Here is a 17,939-nt window from a genome sequence, read left to right on the forward strand (position 1 = left end):
GTTTCGGATGTGGGAGGTCGGTACATTCTGGTCAGAGTGGGAAACTGGAGGTGGTGCAGGTGGTATTAGTAAATGTGAATGCACCAAATTGGGATGATGTGGAGTTTATAAATAGGATGCTGGGGACGATACCGGACCTGGTCTTGCACAGGTTGGTCATGGGAGGGGACATCAACACAGTTATTGACCCTGGTTTGGACCGGTCAAGTTCAAAAACGGGCAGGGTGCCATCAAGGGCAAAGGAACTAAAAGGGTTAATGGAGCGGGGGGGGGGGGGGGGGGGGAGGATCCATGGAGATTTGGGCAGCCGAGGTTGAAGGAGTTCTACTCACACGTACATAAAGTGTACCCCCAGATTGATTTCTTTATTTTGAGCAGGGCCTTACTGGCCGGGGTGGTGGATACAGGGTACTCAGCGATCGCAATCTCAGACCATGCTCCGCAGGTTAACCTGCAGGTTAGTAAAGACAGTAACCAGCGCCTGCAATGGAGGTTAGATGTGGGACTTTTGGCTGACGAAGGGGTGTGCGAGCGGCTGAGGAAATGTATTCAGAACTACCTGCAGGTCAACGACACGGGGAAATTTCAGAAGCGGTGGTCTGGGAAGCACTGAAGGCGGTGGTCAGAGGAGAGCTGATCTCGATACGGACCCACAGGGAGAAGTTGGACAGGGCAGAGACGGACCGACTGGTAAAGGAGATACATAGATCTATAGGTGGTATGCGGAGACCCCAGAGGCAGGGCTTTTAAGGGAACGGCGGAGGCTACAGGCGGAGTTTGGTTTGTTAACCACAGGAGGGCGGTGGAGCAACTGAGAAAGGCAAGGGGGGGGCGATCTATGAGCATGGTGAGAAGGCCAGCAGAATGGTTGCACAGCAGCTTAGAAAGAGGGAGGCTGCCAGGGACATTGGGAAAGTAAATGACAGAGATGGGAACATGGTTGGAGATTCAGCAGGGGTGAATAAGGCGGTTAGGGATTTCTACGGCAGGCTGTACAGGTCGGATCCCCCTACGGGGCAGGAGGGGATGAGGCACTTGGAGGGGCTGAATTTCCCAAAGGTGGACGGGGAGCTGGTAGAAGGACTAGAGGCCCTGATCGGTTTGGAAGAGATAATGGAGGGTCTGAAGGCCATGCAGTCGGGTAACGCCCCAGGGCCGGATGGGTACCCAGTGGATTTTATAAAATGTTCTCTGGGATATTGGGGCCGGTGTTGATGAGAATGTTCAATGAGGCAAGTGAAAGAGGGGTGCTGCCCATGACGATGTCACGGGCCATGATTTTGCTGATTCTGAAGCGAGACAAAAACCCTGAGCTGTGTGAATCCTACAGGCCAATATCCCTGTTGAATGTGGATGCTAAGTAAGCATCCTCAAACAACCCCACCATCAGCAGCGCCAACCTATCTTTAAATTTCTTGTGGTACTCCCCCGGAAACCCATCTGGCCCTGCTACCTTCACCGATTGCATCCTCCCAATCGCATCTTTTATCTCCTGCTCCACTATTGCGCCCTCTAATATGGCCCTATCCTCCTCCCTGAACCTCGGGTATTCCAAACCGTCCAGGAATTCCTGCATTTCCCGATCCTCCCTCGGTGGCTCCAACCTATACAATCTCTCGTAGAACTCCTCAAACACCCTATTAATCTGATCTGGAACCACAAACAACTTTCCTGCCCTCCTGCACCTGGACAATTTCCCTCGCCGCTGTCTCCCTCTGAAGCTGTCCTGCCAAACTGGCCTGCCAACATACCTTCCTTCTCTCCATATTTGTGAACCGTTCCCCTTGCCCGCCTCAGTTGGCGTACCGCCTTGTGGACAGCCAGTCAAAGCTCGCCTATAACTCCTTCCTCTTTTCCAACTTGGTTGGATCCCCGTCTTCTGCATACCTCCTGTCTACCTACAACATCTCTCATCTATTACCCTTTGTCGCTCCACCTTCTCCTCCTTTTCCACCTTTGCCTGAAACAAGATCACCTCTCCCCTCACTACCGCCTTTAGAGCTTCCTAAACCGCCACCTGTGAAACCTACCTGTACAATTAAATCCCACGTATTTCTCAATTACATTCCCAATCTTATCACAGAACCCTCGGTCCCCCAACAGCCCCACATCTAATCTCCACCCGGTCTCTGCACAGCTCCCTTCTCCAACACCATATCTGCCCAAAGTGGCGCATGATCCGATATCCCAATTGCCGAATATTCCGATCCCCTGACGCAAGCCAACAACGCTTTCCCCACCACAAAAAAGTCGAATAGACCTGATGGACTGAGGCAAAAAAGGAATGCTCCCGGTCCCCCGGATGCAGAAACCTCAAGTGTCTACCCCTCCTATTTCTGCCATTACTCCAGCCAACGCCTTTGCCCTCTCTGACGGCACAAGCGAGCGCGGTAGTGACCTGTCCAACCTCGGCTTCTGCAACAAGTCCAGTCTCCACCCACTATCAATTTGTGAGAGTCCAAGTCGGGAATGGCCCCACACACCTTTACAAACCTTACATCATCCCAGTTGGGACCATACTCGCTTACCAATGCCACTAGCCTCCCCTCCAATGCCCCTGTCACTATCACATACCTACCTCCCTGCTCCGCAGCCACTTTCTCCATCTGGAACCGTACTCTTGCTAACCAGGACCGTTATCCCTTGAGCCCTGCCGTCAAATCCTGAAACAAACACCTGGCTAACGTAGCTCTCCCTAAGCCTCGCCTATTCCTTCACCCCCAAATCAGTCTCCTGCAGCATCGCCTCATCGGCCTTCAGATGTCAGCACCCTTGAACTCTTGACTGGGCCTCCCACCGCCTCGCGTTCCTAACCGTGGGTTCTCCCTCCCACCACCTCCGCCCACCCCACCCCCACCCAGCCCCTTCCGATCCACCATCATCATAACTCCAGGCCCTGCCCCATGAGCCTGACCCATCCCTATCCATTGTTAACATCGAACCCCCTCCCCTTCGCAGAATCTCCCCCTGCACTTCCTCTCAAAATCCTCACCCAGTAGTGATTTCTTCCCCTTTTTATATTACCTAGGCCAGGCATTCTCAAAGTCGGGGGCATGACCTGCGGGTGGGTGTCGGGAGGGTTGCGGAACCATCCGTCGCGGCGGTCCCGATTGAGCAAATCCACGTGCAATAGTCGCAGCAGCCAGCTTTTAATCATGCCGGCTGCAAGCGGCCTTCAAAATGGGCACGCACATATAAAAAAAAATGCAGCCGCACTGCGCATGCGTTCCCGCTCATCGGTGCGCATGTGCACCGATGAGCGGGCACGCATGAGCAGTGCTGCCGCATTTTTTAAAATCTGGTCGCAGCCTTTTTGAAGGCCGCAGTAGCCGGCATTGTTAAAAGCTGGCTGCAAAACGTTCGGGGAGAATAATGTGATTAGTTACTTTCTGAACTTTGATGCTGATGAAGTGGAAGTCTCTTACTCCAAGAATGGTGGGTGATCCAACGATGGTTTCATAGAACATACAGTGCAGAAGGAGGCCATTCGGCCCATCGAGCCCTCACCTCCACGCAGACAAGGGAAGAACATGCAGACTCCGCAGAGTGACCCAGCAGGGAATCTAACCTGGGACCCTGGCGCAACTATCCTCTTCAATAGCATTTGTAACTAAGCTGGGGTAAAAATAGTTAGTGCTGTGATTTAGAATAAAGTGCAGCATGATAGCTATAATTATTTAATGGCTTTACAAAATAATGCTACTGAAGTTGAAAGAATTAAAGTAGGTATAGTAGCTTAATCCATGCAACGACAGTGAAATCTGCTCAAGTGAATAAACTTGGTCATTAAAAATATCTATCAATGTGGGGAAAAATTACTAATAGTCAAATAAAAGCTTGTGGCATACAATTCAATGTGAAATTATTAAGTTTTTTTTGGATAGCAGTGCAATTACTCAAAATGTATTGGTTTATCGTAACTATTTTTCAAAATAACTTCTTTATTTTCCTCGGCTTTGGCTGCTTATACATATTTACATGAACAATTTTCAACATCTAACTGTGTGGCTGACTGACTGTTGACCACTGTTCTCACAGTGCATAGTGCGTGGTATGAATGCAGGCTAGAGGAGCTTCAAAAGCATTGGATTGATTTTTGAGAAAAGGTTGAGCAAGAGACGAAAGGGCAGAATGAAAGTCCTGCCTTTGGGCAGGTGAAGACAGCGCAGCATGTGAGAATTCTCTATACCTTGGAAAAGGGAGCAGAGTGGGAGTGAATGTATTCCACTCAAACATTTTGGTCTTCAGGAACATTATTACAAGTAGCCCACCTTTTGGATGAGATGTTAGCCGAGACCTCATCTCCCCTTTCATAGTGGAGGTAAACAAAATCCCATCACGCTTAAAAGAACAGAAAAGCTCTCCCCTGGTGCCCTGATTAATCTCTGAACCATAAACCAATTATCTGGTCCTTATCTCATTCCTTGTTGTTGGAGCTTGTGTGCAACTCGACTTCTGAAATTCCTTCATTACAGCAGTGACTACACTTCAAGAGTACTTCATTGGCTTTAAATTACATTGGGATGTCTTGAAGTCAAGAAAGGTGCTATATAAATGCAAGGTTTCTTCCTGATTGTAGCTTCTGAAATGAATTTGGCTGATGCGACCATCAATTCACTAGACATGTGATTGGAAGTAAACTGGTTTTAAGTCTTACAACTAAGCCAGCCTGCGACGAGAGGAACTGAGAGCAGGCTTACGGCTGCAGTGCTTTATACTTCCGGTTAGTGGGAGGAGCCATGGGCGGAGCCAAGGGTGGAGCCCAATACAAACTCCTCATCTCCCCCTATGGGCAAAGCCGCGCAACGGCTCACATACAGAGCCCACAAGGACAATACATGCAAGGCAATACTGTGTGAATTACGAGGCATATAATTCACCACATTGGCTGAGTAGTAAAAAAAATTTCACTTAAAAATATATTTATAGTCCTAAGAAAAGCATTGTGCGCTTGAGATTTAATTCACTTGAGACGTATTTGTTTATCCGGTATCATGAATGGGTACCATTAATTTTTTATAAATATAATTTTTATTGAAAAATTTTGAATTTATACAACAATAATGCACCACAGTAAAATACCAAAAATAACAATAATATTAACAATCATAAACATTCGCCCCACCTCCATGAACAACACAGCATTTTAACAACAACGCAAATTAACACAATATAAAGTTACAGAATAGACACTACAATAAGGAACACCCCTATCTTTGAGCCAGGAAGTCCAGAAAAGGGTGCCATCGTTTATAGAACCCTTGTATTGATCCTCTCAGGGCAAATTTGACCGTTTCCAATTTTATAAATCCCGCCATGTCACTGATCCAGGTCTCCACACTTGGGGGCCTTGCATCCTTCCACTGTAGCAGAATCCTTCGTCGGGCTACTAGGGACGCAAAGGCCAGGACACTGGCCTCTTTCGCCTCCTGCACTCCCGGCTCTACCGCAACTCCAAAAATCACGAGTCCCCACCCTGGTTTGACCCTGGATCCAACCATCCTCGACACTGTCCCCGCCACCCCCTTCCAGAATTCTTCCAGTGCTGGGCATGCCCAGAACATATGGGCATGGTTCGCTGGACTCCCTGAACATCTGGTGCACCTGTCCTCACCCCCAAAAAACCTACTCATCCTAGTCCTGGACATGTGGGCCCGGTGCAGCACCTTAAATTGGATGAGACTAAGCCTCGCACATGAGGAGGAAGAGTTGACTCTCTCCAAGGCATCCGCCCAAGTCCCGTCCTCTATCTGCTCCCCAAGTTCCTCCTCCCATTTAGCCTTCAGCTCCTCCACTGACGACTCCTCCACCTCCTGCATTACCTCATAGATGTCAGACACCTTCTCCTCTCCGACCCACACCCCCGAAAGCACTCTGTCCATCGTCCCCTGCGACGGCAGCAGAGGGAATCCCTCTACCTGTCGCCTAGCAAACGCCTTTACCTGCAAGTATCTGAACATGTTCCCTTGGGGAAGACCAAATTTATCTTCCAGTTCCCCCAGGCCCGCAAACCTCCCGCCAATAAACAGGTCCCCCAATTTGCTGATGCCCGCCCTTTGCCACCCCCTAAATCCCCCATCCTTGTTCCCCGGGATGAACCGATGGTTGCCACCCAGTGGAGCCTCCATCGAGCCCCCTGTTTCCCCCCGATGCCGTCTCCACTGTCCCCAGATTCTTAGGGTCGCCGCCACCACCGGGCTCGTGGTAAACCTCTTAGGGGAGAGCAGCAACGGTGCCATTACCATGGCACCCAGGCTCGTACCTCTACATGACGCCATCTCCATTCTTTTCCACGCCGCCCCTCCCCCCTCCATCACCCATTTACGCACCATTGACACATTGGCTGCCCAATAGTACCCCAGAAGGTTGGGCAGTGCCAGCCCGCCGCTATCCCTCCCTCGCTCCAGGAACACCCTCTTCACTCTCGGAGTCCCATGTGCCCACACAAAGCTCAAAATACTGCTAGTCACTCTCCTAAAGAAGGCCCTGGGGATAAAGATGGGCAGGCACTGAAAGAGGAACAAGAACCTCGGAAGCACCGTCATTTTGACGGACTGTACCCTTCCCGCCAACGATAATGGCAGCATGTCCCACCTCTTGAACTCTTCCTCCATCTGATCTACAAGTCTGGTGAAGTTATGCTTGTGAAGAGTCCCCCAGTCCCTGGCCACCTGCACCCCCAGGTACCTAAAGCTCTCCCCTGCCCGCCTAAACGGGAGCCTACCAATTCCTTCCTCCTGGTCTCCAGGATGCACCACAAACACCTCGTTCTTGCCTAAATTTAATTTATAACCTGAAAAGGTCCCAAACTCAGCTAGCAACTCCATCACTCCCGGCATCCCTCCCACCGGGTCCGCCACATACAGTAACAGGTCATCAGCATACAACGACACCCTATGTTCCTCTCCACCTCGCACCAAGCCTCTCCACCTCTCTGAATCCCTCAACGCCATTGCCAGCGGCTCGATTGCCAGTGCAAACAACAAGGGGGACAGGGGGCAACCCTGCCTGGTCCCTCGGTAAAGCCGGAAGTACTCCGACCTCCTCCTATTCGTGGCCATGCACGCCACTGGGGCTTCATAGCAGCCTTACCCATCTAATGACCCCTTCACCAAATCCAAACCTCCCCAACACCTCCCATAGGTACCCCCACTCCACTCTATCGAAGGCCTTCTCCGCATCCAGTGCCACCACTATCTCTGCCTCCCCCTCAATCGCCGGCATCATGATGACATTCGACAATCTCCGCACATTCGTGTTCAGCTGCCTTCCCTTCACGAAACCTGTCTGGTCCTCGTGCACAACCCCTGGCACACAGTCCTCTATCCTGGTGGCCAAGATTTTTGCCAGGACCTTAGCATCCACGTTGAGGAGAGATATGGGCCTGTATGAACCACACTGCTGGGGGTCCTTGTCCCTCTTTAAAATTAACAAGATCAGCGCCCGCGACATCATCGGGGGCAAAGTCCCCCCTTCCCACGCTTCATTGAGTGTCCGCACCAGCAAGGGGCCCACTAGGTCCACAAACTTTTTATAAAATTCCACCGGGAACCCATCCGGCCCCGGTGCCTTCCCTGACTGCATCTGCCCGATCCCCTTAACTAGCTCCTCCAGCTCAATCGGCGCACCCAACCCCTCCACCTTCTCCTCCTGCACCTTCGGGAAAGAAAGCCCGTCAAGGAACCTCTCCATTCTCCTCCTCTCCCCCGTTGGCTCCGACCGGTACAGTTCCCCGTAAAAGTCCTTGAAGACCTCATTCACCTCTACCCCCTTCCGCACCACATTCCCACTCCTGTCTCTTACTCCAGCAAGTTCCTTAGCCGCATCCCGCTTGCGGAGCTGATGAGCCAGCACCCTACTCGCCTTTTCACCATGGTCGTACACTGCCCCTTGTGCCTTCCTCCACTGTGCCTCCGCCTTTCTAGTGGTCAGCAAATCAAATTCAGCCTGCAGGCTGCGCCTCCCCCCCCCCCCCAACAGTCCCTCCTCTTATGCCTCTGCATACCTCCTGTCCACCTCCAGCATCTTTCCCACCAGTCTATCCCTCTCCCTCCTCTCGCTCCTCTCCCTGTGTGCCCGGATGGATATCAGCTCCCCACGAATCACTGCCTTCAGGGCTTCCCAGACCATCCCCACCTGAACCTCCCCCATGTCATTCACCTCGAGGTACCCCTCAATATTGCCCGGACCCTCCTACACACCTCCTCCTCCGCCAACAACCCCACATCCAACCGCCACAACGGACGTTGGTCCCGCACCTCCCCCATCTCCAACTCTATCCAATGCGGAGCGTGGGCGGAGATTGCAATGGCTGAATACTCAGCCTCCTCCACTCTCGGAATCAGTCCCCTACTCACCACGAAGAAATCTATCCGAGAGTAGACCCTATGTACGTGGGAGAAGAAAGAGTACTCGCGTGCCCTCGGCCTCACAAACCTCCATGGATCCACCCCACCCATCTGATCCATAAACCCTCTCAGTACCTTGGCCACCGCCGGCCTCCTACCCGTCCTAGATCCAGTGAAGGATCCAACACCGTATTAAAGTCCCCCCCCCCATGATCAGACCTCCCGCCTCCAGATCCGGGACCCATCCCAACATACGCCTCATAAAGCCCGCATCGTCCCAATTTGAGGCATACACACTAGCCAGTACCACCTTCTCTCCTTGTAGCCTGCCCCTAACCATAACATACCTACCCCCCTTATCCGCCACCACCCCCCGATGCCTCAAACAACACATTTTTCCCCACCAGAATCGCCACTCCCCGGTTCTTCACATCCAACCCAGAGTGGAAAACCTGCCCCACCCATCCCTTCCTCAGGCGGACCTGGTCCGCCACCTACAGGTGGGTCTCCTGAAGCATTGCCACATCTGCCTTTAGCCCCTTCAGGTGAGCCAGTACCCTCGACCGCTTCACCGGCCCATTCAACCATCTCGCATTCCAGGTGACCAACCGGATCAGAGGGCGTCCCGCCCCCCTCCCCCATTGACTAGCCATAGCCCGTCGACTGCCCGCCCCAGGCCAGTGCCCCCTGCCCGACCCAGTCCCCACAGCGACAACACCTCTCCTCTGTCCCCCCCAGCCCCCACCAGCTCCTTCCTGACCCTACCAGCAGCAACCCAGTATTCCCCTTTCCCCCCCTCCCTTCCCCCCCAGGCTAGGAACCCTCCCAGCCGCGAACCGTCCTCCATTGTACTTCCGTGGGTCAGTTAACTTCTGCTGACCCCGGAAACACCCGCCAATAACCCGACCGCTCCCAAAGTGGGATCATCCCCCAATCTATCCCTCCTCCAGGCACCGCTCCAGCGCGGGGAAGAACCAGTTAAGGCCCCGCCTCCCCATCACCGTCTCCGCCCCCCCAGCCCCGCAGCGCGGGAAACCAGAGGAAAGCCCGCGCTTTCGCACTGCCCCACCACACCCTTCTGACACAGCTCCCAAATAACAGCCCCACTCCATACCCCCAACCCGACATAGAATACAACAAACCCCCCCCGACCCTCCCCGCAAGATACACAACTCAACCAATGCCCCACAGCAGAAGAAAACAGCAGAACAGCACCTCCATAAATAACCATATCAAAATTGCAAAAGTACAAATAAAAAAGAACATAGCAACAGCAGAATCCAGCGCTAAGATATTACAACCGACCCCGCAACCCCAAACCCCTAGTTCAAGTCCAGTTTCTCCGTCCGCACGAAGGCCCACGCCTCCTCCGGGGAATCAAAATAATAATGCCGGTCCGAATAAGTTACCCACAGGCGCGCGGGCTGCAACATTCCGAACTTTATCTTTTGCCTGGAAAGCACCTCTTTCGTCCGATTAAACCCGGACCGCCGCTTAGCCACCTCCGCACTCCAATCCTGGTAGATCCGTACTACCCCATTCTCCCACTTGCTGCTCTTCACCTTCTTGGCCCAGTGCAGCACACAACTCACTGAACCGGTGGAACCTCACCAGCACCGCACGCGGGGGTTCATTGTCCTTAGGCCTCCTGGCCAGTACTCTGTGTGCTCCCTCCAGCTCCAAGGGCAGATGGAAAGACCCGGCCCCCACTAGCGAGATCAGCATTATAGCCACATAGGTTGTCAGGTCCGACTCCTCCAGCCCCTCTGCAAGGCCCAGGATCCGCAGGTTTTTCCACCTCATGCGGTGATCAAGCTCCTCGAAGCGTTCCTGCCACTTCTTGTGGAGTGCCTCGTGCCCCTCCACCTTACTCACGAGGACCACGGCCTCCTCCTCTCGTTCAGTGGCCTGCGTCTGCAACTCCTTGATGGCAGCACCCTGGGTGGTCTGAATCTCCGACAGCCTTCTGTTTGTTTCCTGCAGAGAGCTCAGTACCTCAGCCTTGAAGTCTGTGAAGCAGCACAGGAGAGCAGCTAGTTGCTCCTGGGCCCACTGTTTCCACTCCTCTGGAGCTCTGCCGGTGGCCATCTTGGATCCCTTCCCCCATTTTTTCTGGGGAGCTGCTGCTGCTTTTTCCCCCTTTCCACTTTGAGTTCAAGTCATGGACTGTGGGGAATGTCGTTCAGCGCACCTTCCCCACCGGGAGACGTCGAAAAATTTCCATTTTGGGCTCTAAAAAGAGCCGAAAAGTCCGCTTAAAACGGGAGCTCCCAAATGTGTGGCTTCCTACTTCATCACAGCCACCGGAAGTCATGGGTACCATTATGAACAAAACACAAGGCAATAGTACTGTATATAAAATAGTCCAACGATTTTGTGAATGATAGTCCATAAATACGAACTGTCAGGATTTTGATCAAGTCTGGAAGATTCTTGACATCGGGTTCATGAAGTAGGTTATAAAAGATCTTCATAAATTGGATTAGAACGTACAAATGTTAGTTACCATTAAAAATAGGCTCCAATATTTTCTATATTTTTAAAAGTCTGCGTTGGCACGAAATGCTGTTAAACCAAATGGTGTGCGACAGAGCCAACTCTTGTACACGCTCCTAAATTAACTGGCATAGTGAGTTCTCAACCTTGGTTTGGTGGTGCACCAACTGAATCAAAAAACACGTGTTTGCACTATCAAGTCTGAAGATGACATTTTGTACAGGGAAACCCAAAGAGAAAAGAAAATTACCATCTGTATTCCAGATTACATTTTTCAATTTGCCTACTCATCTAAGCTAGGTTTCCCTTCTTTTCAAGGACAACCAGTGAAACAGAATTCTTTTTAACAGCCTCATGTATTAAATTGAATTTAGTTGACTTGGGTTACTGAGAACTTCAGCTTTGTGACTGAACCCATAAAAAGGTTTATTGGTGATTATTACAAACCGGGTGTATTTTGCTTTAAAATATGCATCCACTGTAAATTTTCCAATGTCTTCAGTAATAGTTAAAATGTTTTTAATAGCTAGCGGCAATATAATATTTGAGGATTCTACAGTCCAAAGAGTTTAGCACAGATCACTGCTTCATGCTAACCATAAAGTTGCACTTTTCATTCAAAGGCAAGGTAATAGCAATTTAATTCTAGCACTGTTATTGCCTATGTACAATGTACTGTGATCAACTTCTTATGATTCATATTATCCAAGTGATTTCATGTTGATTTTGCCATTAAGACAAAAGCACATTATTGCTGTTGTACACCAATTCATAATATTTTTCAGAAAAAAATATTTAATTAGTTTCTGTTCCAGGTGAACCAGTAACATCTATAACCATTCTGCAAATGTTGCCTGATCTCTGTTACCAGTTTTTCTGTTTTAATTTGGTTTCCAGCTTTTGAACCTTGTAGGAGTGAGAAGCATGCTTAAGTATTTACATTCTAATGAATTTACCTCAAAATTTAACTAAAGCATTTCCAACTCCAAATATTGATCATCCCACTTTATTAATGTGGTTCCTAAATATATAATCAATATAGATCTATCCTTTACAAAACAGTACAACTGCCTGCTGTTTTATAGGTAATTTTAGCTGCTGTGGTGTATACTTGGTTCAGTGGTAACACTCGTGCATCCAAAACATAAAGTCCAAGCCCCTCTGTAGGACTGGAGCACATAATAGAACATAGAACAGTACAGCACAGAACAGGCCCTTCGGCCCTCGATGTTGTGCCGAACAATGATCACCCTACTTAAACCCACGTAACCCAACAACCCCCCCCCCCCCCCTTAACCTTACTTTTTAGGACACTATGGGCAATTTAGCATGGCCAATCCACCTAACCCGCACATCTTTGGACTGTGGGAGGAAACCGGAGCACCCGGAGGAAACCCACGCACACACGGGGAGGACGTGCAGACTCCACACAGACAGTGACCCAGCCGGGAATTGAACCTGGGACCCTGGAGCTGTGAAGCATTGATGCTAACCACCATGCTACCGTGAGGCCCCCTAGGTTGACACCTCAATGTAACACCAATTGTCAGAAGTCCCATCTGAATATTCAGGTGGATATAAGTAAACTTGTGAAACAATTGAAAAAGATCTGCAGTTCTCTCCTGTGACCAAAACTGGTTGGTCAGTTAACTTGTCTCTGTGGCATCTTGCTATGTGTGCATTTATGACTGTTGACAAATGTTACAACAGTGGCCACACTTCAACAGTAAGTCATTGCTTGTGAAGTACTTTGGAAAGACCGGAAGATACGAAAGATACTTTATATTATAAATGGTAGTTTGTTAATTTTTTTATACCACAACAGAATCATACATGTTTCATGACTGATATGTAGATTTTCTTACATCACATATCGCTGCTATGCTTTTATGTGTGCCTCGAAGTAGAGAATCCTCTTGCATTCTACAGTAACCCCAATCACCACTATTCCTCATTCATGATATGCAACCTTTTCATCAAGATTTTCACCTGTATACTCCAGGGTTTATCATTGTAAAGAAAAACTTACTGACATTCATCCTAAATTTTACTTGTGCCAATTTTAAATTGTGTTTTCGCTTATGCTTATAGTTCAATTTGAATTTCTTAATTCACTTTTTTGCTATTTTCTATCTTGTTTACCTCCATAAAATCATATCCCAGTCATCTCCTTTTTCGGCTGAAAACCTTTTTTTACTATGAGTCAGCCTTGTGCCAGTTCTTTGAGTGTCAAAAATGTAAATGGATTCAGAAGCCAACTCCAATGTGCCAACATCTGACTTCAGGGCACATTTGCTGTGTGCGCGTGACTACATACAGAGAAGCAGATTCATGATGAGACTATTTAATTGTGTATTCCTGCGATACTTTAACCAACATTTTAATTTTGCAGCATATATATGGATTTCTCAGAGTTCCAGAAACTTACCAAAGCAAGTAGACTCAATGAGCCCCATATGTTGTCATTCAAAGACAGGTATACAACAGTAATACACTGTGCCCACAGCTGGTTTCTTGCACTAGGAAAGGGTTTAATGAGAGTCTCTTCTGTGCATGTTGCAAGAATTGAGGCAAGATCAGGATAGGTGGTGCCGTGACTGCCTTAGGTTGGACCACAGGCAAGGAGAAATATAATCATTGGCACCAGCAACAGACTGCTGTGGAGTGACCTATTGATTGTCAGCAAATAGGTGAACAGTCGAGGAAACCAAGCAATAGAAGATATTACCTGTTTAACTGGGTGCATAGACAGAGAATAAACTGTTGATCTTTCAGAAGAGCAGTGTTTGCAAAGGCTTGGTTTACTACATCAAGTAGTGGCAGATAGGTGCAGCCTGTGAGAAGACCTGCTAACTGGGATCTGGGAGGTTGCACATTACAAGTGGCTATGAAAATATTCACCACCCTCAACTTCCCGGCAGGAGCCTACTAGATCTCCTAGTCGGGATGTTTTCCAGACAGTTATGTCAACTTTGCCTGCAATGGCATTACAGAATGAGTATGCCTTTAGGTCTGTGCATGATCAGTCTCACAGGTGCATGGTGCCATCAACTACATACATCTGTCCACTCCAAGATAAACCAGGATTATTTGTAAGAACAAAGAACAATACAGCACAGGAACAGGCCCTTCAGCCCTCGAATCCTGAATCGGTCATGATACCACCCTTGGCCAAAAGCCTAAAGAACAGTAGAGCACAGGAACAGGCCCTTCAGTCCTCGTAAGGTGCAAGGGATTCTAATTGTTCAAAGTTCAGCTGTTGTGCAAATACAGGGAAAGATTTATGCAGCTGATTTATGCAGATTTTCTGTGAGCTGCTGAAGTGCTTTTATGGGAAGGCAGTATAAACTACCCAACCTCTTTGGACTTGAAGGCTGGCTGCTAGGAAACAAAGAATACTCCCTCTAAACCTGATGATGATACTCATGAGAAAGCCCATCAATAAAACCCAAGAGCAGTGCACTACATGACCACCAAGTGTGTCATTGTGAAAGTGATTGGTATGCTTCAGATACACTTAAGGTCCTCGGACAGATTTGGAGGTGGACTTCAGAACTTACTAGCTCGGAGACCCCAGAATGATTGTGGTGTACAGCACTCTGCTTAGCAGAGCAGAAGGGAAGATTCAAACTGCATGTGTAAGCGGGTGCAGAACACACGTGGTCTTCAGACAAAGCTCATGAAGAGGAGGTGGAGACAGAAGATGATGATCTCAATGGTGCATCAGCCACTTGGTGCTGCTTAGAATGAGTAAGATTGGCTTTTTCTTACTGTCAGGTTCAGTTAGCCAATGTAATTCAACCAATGTTACCATGCATCAAATGACCACCTGACAGAAGTCCGTCATATCGCGACAGAAGCTGGGTGTTCCTTATACGATGGGTTTCAAAATGCCCTCGATGTAGCCGGAGAGGTTCTCACACAGGGTCCCATTGCCTGATACGATAGGACGGTCTGGTGTGTTGGCCTTCAACCAACGTTATACACCAGATACATCAATGACATTTTTTTCCTTTGGACCCGCAGTGAAGAATCACTGAAACGACTACATGATGACATCAATAAGTTCCATCCCACCATCAGACTCACCATGGACTACTCTCCAGAATCGGTTGCATTCTTAGACACACTCATCTCCATCAAGGATGGTCACCTCAGCACTTTGCTTTACCGCAAGCCAACGGATAACCTCACAATGCTCCACTTCTGCAGCTTCCACCCTAAACACATTAAAGAAGCCATCCCCTATGGACAAGCCCTCTGTATATACAGGATCTGCTCAGACGAGGAGGAGCGTAACAGATATCAACAGAAGCTGAAAGATGCCATCGTACAAACGGGATATGGCGCTTGACTCATCGATCGACAGTTCCAACGCACCACAGCAAAAAACCGCACCGACCTCAGAAGACAAACATGGGACACAACCGACAGAGTACCATTCGTCATCCAATACTTCCCTGGAGCGGAGAAGCTACGACATCTTCTTTGCAGCCTTCAACGTGTCATCGATGAAGACGAACATCTTGCCAAGGTCATCCCCACACACCCACTACTTGCCTTCAAACAACCGTGCAACATCAAACAAACCATTGCTTGCAGCAAATTACCCAGCCTTCAGAACAGCGACCATGACACCACACAACCCTGCCATTGCAATCTCTGCAAGACATGCCAGATCATCGACATGGATACCACCATTCCACGTGAGAGCACCACCCACCAGGTACATGGTACATACTTGTGCGACTCGGTCAACGTTGTCTACCTCATATGCTGCAGGAAAGGATGTCCCGAAGCGTGGTACATTGGCGAGACCATGCAGACGCTGCGACAACAGATGAATGGACATCGCACGACAATCGCCAGGCAGGAATGTTTCCTTCCAGACGGGGAACACTTCAGCAGTCAAGGGCATTCAGCCTTTGATCTTCGGGTAAGTGTTCTCCAAGGCAGCCCTCAGGGTGCTCGACAACGCAGAATCGCCGAGCAGAAACTTATCGCCAAGTTCCGCACACATGAGTACGGCCTCAACCGGGACCTTGGATTCTTGTCGCATTACATTCACCCCCCACCATCTGGCCTGGGCTTGCGAAATCCTACCAACTGTCCTGGTTTGAGGCAATTCACCTCTTTAACCTGTGATTATCCCTCTGGTGGATCTGTAAAGACTTAATTACCTGCAAAGACTCACATTCAAAGTATTGTCTTGCATCTTTGACTTTGTCTATATATATGTTTCTGGAACATACCTCTCCGTTCACCTGAGCAAGGAGCAGTGCTCCCGAAAGCTAGTGATTCGAAACAAACCTGTTGGACTTTAACCTGGTGTTGTAAGACTTCTTACTGAGCAATACACTATCACTGATGCTTAGTTTGTTCTGTCAAGGCCACTCCGATCCTGATTAGAACCTTGACCAAACGTGGACAAAAGGGCTGAATTCCAGAGATGAAGTGAAAGTGACTGCCCTCAACATGAAGGCGCACGAGGTGTAGCATCAAGGGGTTTTAGCAAATTGAATTCAATGGGAATCAAAGGGTAAACTCTCCACCAGTTTGAGTCATACCTTTCACAAAGGGAGATGATTGTGGTTACCTACGCCCCAGGATATCACTGCAGGAGTTCCTCAGGGAAATGTCCTAATCAATTACTTTCTCTTTATCATAAAGTCAGGAGAAGTTTGCTGATGATTGCACAATATTTATCATTCATGACTCCTCAGGAAGTGAAGCAGTCTATATCTATATGCAGCAAGACCTGGACAACATTCAAGCTTGAGCTGATAAGTGTTTAGTAACATGCGTGTAACACAATTGCCAGACAATGACCATCTCCAACAAGAGAGAATTTAACCTTCTCTCCTGACATTCAACATCATTACCATTGTTGAGGGTACCGCCACCATTATCAGTTTAAAAGTTTCCTTCGCCAATGAAGCATAGTGGCAGCAGTGTGTATTATCTACAAGATGCACTGCAGCAACTCACCTCACTTCTTTTGACAACACCCGCAAAACCTGAGTACATGGGCAACAGGTACATCGGAACACCACCACTTACAGGTTCCCTGCCAGGCCACATATCATCCTGACTTGGAACAATATCACCACTACTTCATTTTTTCTGGGTCAAAATCCTGGAACTTCCTTCCTAACAGCACTGAGGTTGTACCTACACCAGATGGACTGCAGCAGTTCAACAAGTCAGCCCACTAGCACCTTCTCAAGGGTAATTAGGGATGACTAACAGATGTTGGCATTGCCAGCTATCCCCACATCCCATGAAAGAATTAAACAACACCTGCTTTGTCAAAGAGCTGCCTTACAGCTATCGTATCTCTTGGCGTCTGAGCGTCAGGTAACATTTTCCTGTTCTGACAAAATGTCATTAACCTAAACAGTTAACTTTTGTCCTTCCTTCCCAGACGCTGCCTGACCTCCTGAGTATTTCCAATATATTTTCTTTCTACTTTGGATAGTGTGTGCATTACCAAATCCTTTCAAACCAGCAGTATATGCAAAGTTAGTCAAATGATCCAAGTAAGTGACATTTTAAAACAAAAACATTCATCACTTTCCTCTGAAGAGGAAGGATCAGTTGAAAGGATGCAAAGTGTTTCCCGGTACCAGGGATCCAAAAAGTACTGGGTTGTATTGGGATGGCACAAAAAGACAACACAGCCCAATCACTTCCTGCTGATGAGAAAGGTGATCTATTTCCTAGCATTGTACAGTTGGGTTATTCAACCTAAGATACCAGAATTATTCTTATTTTGGAGACTCACCATCCTTTGGGCACATCTGCTCAAAAAATTTGAAGCCTTTGAGAAACTTGAAGATTTTGGCATGAATATGCTGCTTACTAGGTTTTTAGTATGATTACACTTACTACAGCTATTTAGTAGAATTTATATAGTACTTAGATTTGATGTCCTCCACTTTACTCACATTACTTCCAGGTATTTCTTCCATTTCTTTGCAATGACTAAATGCTCAGATAACTACACGGAATTGTCTTTGGAGAATAGGTTTTTAAAAATTCTCTGGGTGATTAAGCTTCTAAGCTACAAGTATAGCAAGATATTCACCTTTTAAA

The sequence above is a fragment of the Scyliorhinus canicula genome, chromosome 8 (genome assembly GCF_902713615.1).
Source record: "Scyliorhinus canicula chromosome 8, sScyCan1.1, whole genome shotgun sequence".
NCBI classification, from domain to species: domain Eukaryota; kingdom Metazoa; phylum Chordata; class Chondrichthyes; order Carcharhiniformes; family Scyliorhinidae; genus Scyliorhinus; species Scyliorhinus canicula.